Source organism: Vespa crabro, chromosome 24 (assembly GCF_910589235.1).
Source record: "Vespa crabro chromosome 24, iyVesCrab1.2, whole genome shotgun sequence".
NCBI classification, from domain to species: domain Eukaryota; kingdom Metazoa; phylum Arthropoda; class Insecta; order Hymenoptera; family Vespidae; genus Vespa; species Vespa crabro.
Genome location: NC_060978.1, coordinates 2387377 through 2397376, shown reverse-complemented (window position 1 = coordinate 2397376; position 10000 = coordinate 2387377). Strand labels below are relative to the sequence as shown.

General features: G+C 31.1%; 1 protein-coding gene across 4 annotated transcripts in view; it reads left to right on the top strand.

Moving 5' to 3' along the window:
* LOC124432187 (myb-like protein Q) overlaps positions 1-10000 on the top strand; it is a 40907-nt gene that overhangs the window by 7141 nt on the left and 23766 nt on the right. The gene's annotated exons all lie outside the window — the stretch shown is intronic.

Sequence of the window (10000 nt, the reverse complement as noted above, 5' to 3'; positions counted from 1 at the left end):
AATTTTTTCTCTTCAGCTTTTTTCTCTCTCCGTCTTTTTCTCTTTTTCTTTTTTCATTTAATATCCAATAATAGAAAGACATCATTTTATATTTTATCTCTATAATTAGTGTGATAGCGGGAAGATAGAAGGAGGGAAAGGGAGGGACATCGGATGAGAGAGAAGTAATGGCAACTATCGAGATATTTAGATTGATTCATCGATATTATATATTAATCGTTAGTATAAAAAAAAAAAAAAAAAAAAGAAAGAAAGAAAGTTTATTACGATTTCTTATTAACATAAACTGTAATAAATATTTATTATATCTATGTTATATATTAAAAAAACGTAAATGAATTAATTTTTGTTTTCGAAGAATGTGATGAGGAATGAACGAAAAAGAAAAAGGAAAAAAAAAGAAAAAACTAAGAAAAAAAAAAAAGAAGAAAAATATAAAAGATAATGGATTTAACCGGCTTTCTCGAGTTGTCGTTTTTAAAGTTAGATTTCTGTTAGGATTCTTTTAAGGAAGGGCAAGATGAAATTTGTCGAGCTACGCGTTATTAGAAACGCATGGGACTCGCTTGCTCGTTCAGAGAGCTCACAACACACACACAGATATATACACACTTACACATAGATTTACATGGTTACGTTCGTGATCATCGCGCATATCGGAGGACTGGATTCGCCATGAGCTCACATAGCGAGCTTCGTATTCTTACGAAGACGCGTATTAACCGCAAGGACTCGTTTCAGCATCGGTCCGGTGTTGGGGCGTGTCGACAACAACAACGACGACGACGACGACGACAACGACGAGGACAACGACGACGACAACAACAATAACAACAACAACAACAACAACAACAATAACAATAGCAACAACAATAACAACGGCTAATAATGAGAATTGAGATTTATTAAATGATGATCTTATTTTCTTTTCGGGAAGATCGTTCATTAGCAATTCGCTAATGGAAAGAATCTTCAAAATTTTCTTCGAACTTTGTCGAATCGTTTCGATGATTTCGTTGTAGTAGTACGTGCCGATTCCTCCTTTCACTCATACACGTATAGTATATTAGTGAGAGTATCGCGTATACGTGAGTATATATGTATTAGATATGCGTGCGCTCGTGCTCGCTCATCTGTGTATATATGTATGCGTGTGTTTGCGTATGTATGTACTTATTTCCAAAAAGATATCCGTGTCTTCCACGTTACGCCTTCGAAAACTAAAAGAGTTTATTCCGAAAGTTGTCGGTGATAAAAACTCGTCAAACACTGGCCTGTCTGTATTGACCTAAAACCACCGTTGTACGTCTCTTCTTCTTCTTCTTCTTCTTCTTCTTCTTCTTCTTCTTCTTATTCTTCCTCTTCCTCTTTTGCCTCCTCTTCTTCTTCTTCATCTTCTTCTTCTTCTGCCATACTTCGAATCATCGATGTAGAAACTTCGTTAACGGGAGACGTGTAAATAAGAAAAGGAAACTCTTTGCTAAACTTTCCTCGTTAATTCTCTTTTTCTTTTCTTTTCTTTTCTTTTTTTCATTTCTTTTTTCTTTCTTTCTTTCTTTCTTTTTTTTCTTTCTTTTTTCTTTTTTTTTTTTTTCTTTTTTGGTATAATTCTCCTTCGCCACTCTCAACGTACAAACTTTATCTCACGGCATTAATATTACGGCTACCTTGATTTTATTTCGATCGAAACGAAATGTATCGATCGAATAAATATATTGATTCAGTTAATCAAACATAAAATCAGAATGAAATTGCAATTTAAATGTAAATCGTAATATTTTGATATTTTTTTACGATGTAATCGAGAGATACAGATTTAGATTACGAGGGATTTAACTTCTTCGATTTCCAATGACAATTTAAGGGCTAACGCTTTTTCCTTATTTTTATTTTTATTTTTGTTTCGACAAAATACGACAATACATTATTCTTCGTCACGTATCGTTTAAAGTTAATAAAACAGATAACAAAACTTTCATCAATAGATTTTAAATAATTAAATCATTGATTGAACTTTGTGTACCGTGTTATTTTCTTTTATCAGATAATTCAATGATATCATAGATTTGATAGAATTATTTTCACGAAAAGATTTTTTCGAGAAAATTTGTAGAGAAAATTCGTCGTAGACTTTTTATCGAATTGACTCGTCAAAGCTGTTGTATAAGGAAACGTTTCAAAGCTAATTAAAACAAGCAAGGTTAAAGGGAAATCATTTCTTCTAAAAGATCACTCGATCTGCTGTTCCCGTAGACATTAGCACGTTTTCCCACGATTCTTTAGAATCCTCCTTTCTCTCTCTCTCTCTCTCTCTCTCTCTCTCTCTCTCTCTGTCTCTCTCTGTCTCTCTCTGTCTGTCTGTCTGTTTCTCTCTCTGTCTCTCTTTCTATCTCACTTGTGCGACCTAACCAAGCTTCACAAAATTACATTCGCGGATTTTAAACAAAGTCGTCGCGGAAGCCAAGAGGGAAGGTAGAAAAAGAAGAAGGCGAAGAGAAGGAGAAGGAGGAGGAGGAGGAGGAGGAGGAGGAAAAGAAGGAAGAAGAAATTCCCTCCCGTAGTAAGAAAGGCCGTGGGACGACTTACTGTCTGTAGATATTAGAACTTGTTTCTTATCCTACCCCTTTTGTTTCTAAGCAACGTATCTATCTGCGCATTTAGCTACAATTAAGATATAGAAAAAGGAAAAAAAAAAAAAAAAAAAAAAACAAAAAAAAGAAAACACATATTAAAAGAAAAAAAAAATCCCACACAAAAAAGATACATCAGAGAAAGAGAATCATACATAAGATAGAATCATATTCTCATAACTATATTGGAATATAGGAAAGGAGAACAATGCATTTAAATAGATTTTCATATATTTATCTATCCTCTTTTATCTATCTTACTTTATAGTTAACATTACTCATTGAATTAATCAACGATATATTATATATCTATCTTTTAAATAATTATTGAATAAAAAATAACAGAGGTATAATAAATGGATCAAGTTTCGTGAATTGATCAGATTAAATATAACTTATGAAAAATATTATTATACATTAATTATGCTTTGTGGTATCCAATAAAAAAAAAAAAAAAAAAAAAAAAAAAAAAAAAAAAAAAAAAAAAAATGAGAGAAGAACAAAAAAAAGAATGAAGACAAAAGAAGGAAAAAGAAAAAGAAGAAGAAGAAAATAGAAGAAGATAGATAAAATATAAATAGATAAAGAGATTTAGGGAGATAGTTTTAAACAGGGAGAAAGAGAGAAAGAGGGAGAGAAAGAGAGAGAGAGAGAGAGAGAGAGAGAGAGAGAGAGAGAGAGAGAGAGAGACAGAGAGGAGAAAGTTAAGGGAAGAGAAGGTAAAGTACGTTAGGTAGGTAGAAGGAAGACCGTAGAAGGAGCGAAATACGAAAGGCGGGAGAGAAAAGGGAAGATGGTGGCCTCGCGCTGTCCATTCAGCGGGCACCTGCCACGTTAAATTCAGCCAGGCCCAACCTGGATCGCCGCATAGCATAACTCTCTCTCTCTCTCTCTCTCTTTCTTTTTCTCTCTTATTCCCTCCCTCTCTTTCCACTATATCCTTCTTTCTTACTCTTATGCTATGGATACGATCGAAAAAAGAGAGAAAAGAATGAGGGAGATTACGAGGAAGTGGCCCTTACCAGTAGATACATCCCTCTTACATCACTTCGTTCTTATTCTTTTAATGTTATTCGTACCACTGGTTAACGAAAGACAGACTGAGATAGAGATAAACAAAAAGAAAGAGAGAGAGAGAGAGAGCGAAAAAAAAGATTGTAAGATTTCACACCGATAATACAATCCCTTCTCTCTCTCTCTCTCTCTTTCTTTTTCTCTCGTTTCCTTGCACGTACACTCTCTCTCTCTCTCTCTCTCTCTCTTTCTTGGTGTTGTAGGCATGCGAGGCAACTGTACCTTGCAACTGTTATCTAGGCAACGACCTTGCTTCTCTCTCTCTCTCTCTCTCTCTCTCTCTCTCTCTCTCTCTCTTTTTCTCTTTTTCTCTTTCTCTTTCTCTTTCTCTTTCTTTCGTCACGGAAGTTGCTTCGAGTAGTTCTTCTTCTTTCTTCTTCTTTCTTTTTGTTTTTGTTCATCGTCGTCGTCGTCGTCGTCGTCGTTGTAGTTCACTTCGTCCTTGTAATCTTTGGTATCTTCAGCGTAGTCATCGTCGTCGTTTTTACTGTTGTTGTTGTTGTTGTTGTTGTGATCGTTGTTATTATTGTTATTGTTGTCTACAAGTTCATTGATCCGTTCGGAAAATCATTGACCTTTCTATGAATCTATTTGTATATCTATTCAAGAATTTGCTAAAGGATTATTCTATCATAATACATACAAAACCGTCATTCATCAGTCTATCATATTATTATCGTTGTTATTATTGTCATTGTTATTATTGTTGCAACTGTACATACCGTAAATTCATCGATCCGGTTAAAAAAAAAACAAAAAGAAAAAATCATTGACCTTTCTGTGAATCTACCTACACCGATGACAATTTTAGAAATTCAAATTCATTACCTTTTGGAAACACAATTCGAACGATTTTAAATATCAAAATCTCTTTAAAAAATATTTACTTATTTTTGTAAAGGAGAGAGGAAAAAAAAAAAAGAAGAAGAAGAAGGAAAAAGGAAATTGAAGAAAAGAATTTTGTCGGTAAAGCTCGGATTTGCAAAGCGTGATTTTCTGAGAAAAGAAATTGAGGGCGAATTTCCGATGTAAAGTCTTTATCCAAGATTAGCAGAAGAATTTTTCTCCCTTAGTTCTTGTAAACTCATTAATTATCCATCACCCTCCTACCCTCTCTTACCCTCTCCCCTTTTCCATTCATTTTCTTATTTCCTTTGAGAAACTTTTACTTTCAATTCGTTCCTTCGAACTTTCCTTTTCTGTGTATAAGATAGATAGATAAATAGACAGATAGATAGAAAGAAAGAAAAATAAAGAAAGAGAAAAAAAACAGGAAAAGAATAATAATAATAATAATAATAATAATAATAATAATGATGATGATGATGATGATGATGATGATGAAAAAAATGAATACGCATTTCCTTTGAATTTTTTTTTTTTTTTCTTTCATTTTTCTTTCTTATCGTCTTTACGCAAAGAAAGCACACACACACACGCATACGCATATATCTGCCTATAAATAGAAAACTCTTTCGATTATTTCGAGGACACAGCTGCTACACTGAATAGTGGTTTAACGTTCGAACTATTATATTTACTGTTATAGTATTCTCGATAGCCTAGTTTTAACTCGCCCGGATAGACGATTCTCTTGATAAAAATTATATCGGGGGGTCTGTTATTTGTCGAGTAAGTAGTTTGAAATATTTAACTACGTAATAAAGTATAATGAGTATAAATTTGACACTTAATTATTTATAATCGTTTAATATATATATATATATATATATATATATATATATATATATATATATATATATAGCGATCATTTTTATTATTAAAAATTTTTCTAATTAATTTGAAAAAGAAATTTACTTATCGAATAAATAGAAATGAAAATAATATATATTTATTTGTTATCTTTTTTTGTTAGCTTCTTTTCATTCTACTAATACGATTTCATTGAAAGCTGTTACATTGAATGGCTTCTTTTTCCTTATGCGATCCGTATATCACTGTTATGCTATTTTTATGGATCGTATGGCTTGTAGGAGAGGTGGGCGGAAGGGAAAGGGGAAGCCTTCTCTTCTTTAACTCGATCATCGATAGTAAAGAAATCGATTTAAAATTCTATATGATTGCGTTCTCCGGATTATTCGCTATCCATGCATATTAATTCCTACATATACTTTTACTAATAATAATACTAAAATATAAATGTATATATATATATATATATATATATATATATATATATATATATATATATACATATATGTACTTTTTTTTCTGGAAAAGGAGATTATTCACTTAATACGATTTTACAGAAATCGATTTAAAATTCTATATTATTGCATTTTTCAAATTATCGGACCGATCCATTTATCTGTTTGTAGATTTTATTTATAATTAAAATAAAAAAAATATATATATATATATTAATTCGTGATAAAAAAATATTTGTGAGAAGTGTTATATTAATTTAATTATTATTTATATAAACTTTATATAATATATATAATATAATAATAATACTAATTATATATGTTACATATATATATATTATTATTATTATTATTATTATTATTATTATTACTATTATTATTAACTTTAAGCGCGAATTGTAGTAATATTCTTTTCCTTTCAATTGCAAACATCCCGTTTCTATTATTAACCGTACAAACAAGACCATTTTGTTATCTCGCTTTACCTACTCGGTTGAAACGTGCTCGTTCAATTTTTAATGTTCTTACACGAGGTCTTTGCAAATAAAAGAGAGAAAGAAAAAAAAGAAAAGAAAGAAAAAAAAAAACAAAAATTGCAGTGGAAATAATTGGAGTAAAAAAAAAAAAAAAAAAGAAAAAAAAAAGAAAAGAGAAGATATAGACAGGAGGTATAGGAAAGTTTTTGAAATTGGATAAGAGTGTATGTAGGACTTCGCTCGACATCGAAAAACGAGGAAACCTTGCGTGGCGCATAAGCTCGTAATAATTTTAACGGAGCGTCGCGTGTAAGAAAACACAGGATTCTCTTTGCTATTCCATTTCTTATCAATAGTCGGAAAGAGATAAAAGATAATGAAAAAAATTAAAAAAAAAAAAAAAAAAGAAAAAAAGAAGAGAGAGAAAAAGAACGAAAGAAAAATCGTTCTTGCAGGTTCGTTATACATCTTTTTTTTTTATCTCTTTTTTTTTTTCTTTCCCCCCTCCCCAGCCGACTTCAATAAAAATTTAAATTACTTCATTTTTCTATATAATAATAATAATAATAATAATAATAATAATAATAATAATACAAATTCATATCCGATATATTATGTATCCAATATATTAATCCAATATATGAATCGTAAATATTTCCTGATGAATTATCATTTTGCAAATTTTTCGTCTTAACAATTTTCATAAAATTTACTAACAAACTTTTTAAATATTCTAAATATATTCATGTATAAATACGTATATTATAAATAAATAAATAACTAAATAAATATATATATATATATATATACACATATGTTTTTAGTAAAGTATTTCGAAAATATGTACATATATTATATGTATGAACATTTTTCTTTTTTTTTTTTTTTTTAATAATACTTTTTAAAAAGTGCTGAAACCATCCACTAAAATATTTCCCACTTATTCCGTAATACTCTGCCTATGTGTATGTGCCTATATATATATATTTATATGTATACATAATTGTTTCTCTTTTTCTCTGGCATTTAAAGAATAAATTATAAACCATTTCGTTACGTTCTCACAAGAGACGAGTTTTTCGCTTTCAGTTAATAACCTTTAGTACGTTACCGTGTATAATGATAGTTCGTTGAATATGTGGGTCGTGTAAAATGAACATTCCCTTTCCCATAAAAAGAGAGGACCGATTCGCGTATCACGATCGAAAATAACAAAAGTCGTTCCGCTACGTTGATCCAAAAAGAGAAAGAGAGAGAAAGAGAGAGAGAGAGAGAGAGAGAGAGAGAGAGAGAGAGAGAGAGGGAGAGAGAGAGAAGGAGATAGATAGAGAGATGTTCATCACTGAATGATAATTAGTGTCACGCACTCGTTTTATATATACGTATACAATATATACATGTGTGTGTGCGCGTGTGTGTGCGCGTGTGTGTGTGCATGGATGCATGTACATTTATACGGTCCAAAACACCTTATTCAAACAAAATTACCTTTCCGTGCAATTTTGAAGTCGATAAGGAAGGAAGAATAAAAAAAAAAAAAAGAAAAAAAAGGGGGAGCAATGATCCCTGTGAATGAACCGCAACGTTGATGGGTGTCATTGGAACCATAAAATTACGGTACGATTAACACTTAAACGATTATTACACGTGCGATAGATCTCGAATCGTTACGAGACATCTAACGTGTCTAATAACGGTTTGTTGACTCCCACAAAAACCAGTTTTCCAATAAAATACATATCAAAAGGTATCCATGGAAGTTCGGGTTTAATTTAATTTTTAACTTTTTCTTTGTTTATTTTATTTTCCTTTTTTTTCCTTTTTTCTTTTTTTTTTCATTTATTTTATTATTATTATTATTATTATTATTATTATTATTATTATTATTATTATTAAAGCGGATAGATAAGTAGGCAATTAGATTAGATAAGATAAATAAGACGACTATATAATATCTTAGGTATATTAAAATCGAGAGTTGTTATTTATTTATTCGATTTAAAATGATATCACGTTTGAATACCAATTGAAAATATTTCTTTTTTCTTAAAAACGATGTGATATAAGAAATTTATTTATAATTCTATATATATATATATATATATATATATATATATATATATTATTTAATATAATAAATAACATATATGCTGTTACTTAATTAGAAATTAATCGACACAGATACACACGCACACGCGCACACACATATATATATATATAATCAATCATCGTATATGAGGATATATCCACATTCATTAATCATAATACTAATTTGTATGACGTAACAAACGTATTATTCGAGAAGACGCATGAGGCGTCTAAAGTCTTACGAAAGATGATTTAAGAATGAAAAAAAGAAAAAAAAAAAAGAAAAATTGGAAAAGAGAAAGAAAGAAAAACAGAAACAAAAAAAAAGGAAAAATAGAAAGAAAGAAGGAAGGAAGGAAGGAAAAAGAAGAAAAGGAAAAAAACAAAAAAAAGAAATATACCTAATTTTATCCTAAAGACGTAGTAGCGTTACTATTTTTGGTCTTTGAAATAGCGGATGAGAGGGCACCGTTTTATTACGAAAGTCTTTCGGACTTGATTCGAGCCGCTTACTACACGCTTTTCCACTGTACCGTTTGCGCTCGCGCGTTATGCTGCTCTTGCTGTCTTCTTTCATTGGGATCGTATACACTTGATATGTGTACATATCTATATCTATATATATATATATATATACACACCTACATACATACATTCATACGTACCTACATACATACATACATATATATATGTGTATATGTATATATATATATATTTCTGTCCTTTTCCTCTGTCGCTATCTTTATTGTGCGTGTATATGTGTGCGTGTGCGTGTGTGTATGTGTGTTGGTTGAGAGGGCTTGGACGTGCTCACCGTGACCAGCAGGCTGGACGTCCGGAATGCGAGCGGAACCCGTTTCTATGAGTCAAGTCTGGCTATTGACAACAGCCTCACTCTCCTCGTGCTTCTCATCGTCATCTTCGTCTCCTTCGTCTTATTCGTCTTATTCGTCTTATTCGTCTTATTCGTCTTAGTCTTCGTCTTCGTCTTCGTCTTCGTCTTCGTTTTATTCGTCTTCGTCTTCGTCTTCGTCTTCGTCTTCGTCTTCGTCGTCTTGATAACCGATCCTGCTCGACTCGAGTGATCGCACATCTTGATCCCTCGGTAGGATACAGGAAAGAATGATTTCGCGAAATGTAAGATCGAATTTCCGGAGTTATATATATATATATATATATATATACATACGAGCTCTTTTTTCGAATACATATGTGCTTATGCGTATATGTTTATTCTAATTCTTTTTAACTGGATTATTTTCTTCCAATTTTTTTTTGTCTCTCTCTCTCTCTCTCTCTCTCTCTTTTTGTTCTCTTTTTTTCTTTTCTTTTTTTTATTTTTTTTCGTCTAATATTTTTAAGCACAATGTTTATGTTTACTTCAGTGTGCTTACGCACACACCCACGCACCTGTGCGTAATGTATTTATATACTCGTTTATTCTCACTCGTTTTAACAAAATTAATTCCTTGGAAAACATTTTTTTCACCCTCTTTTTGTCCTTTCTTCCATTATAACTATCAAGTATAATAATATTTAGCTACGATCTAATAGAAAGATCTAA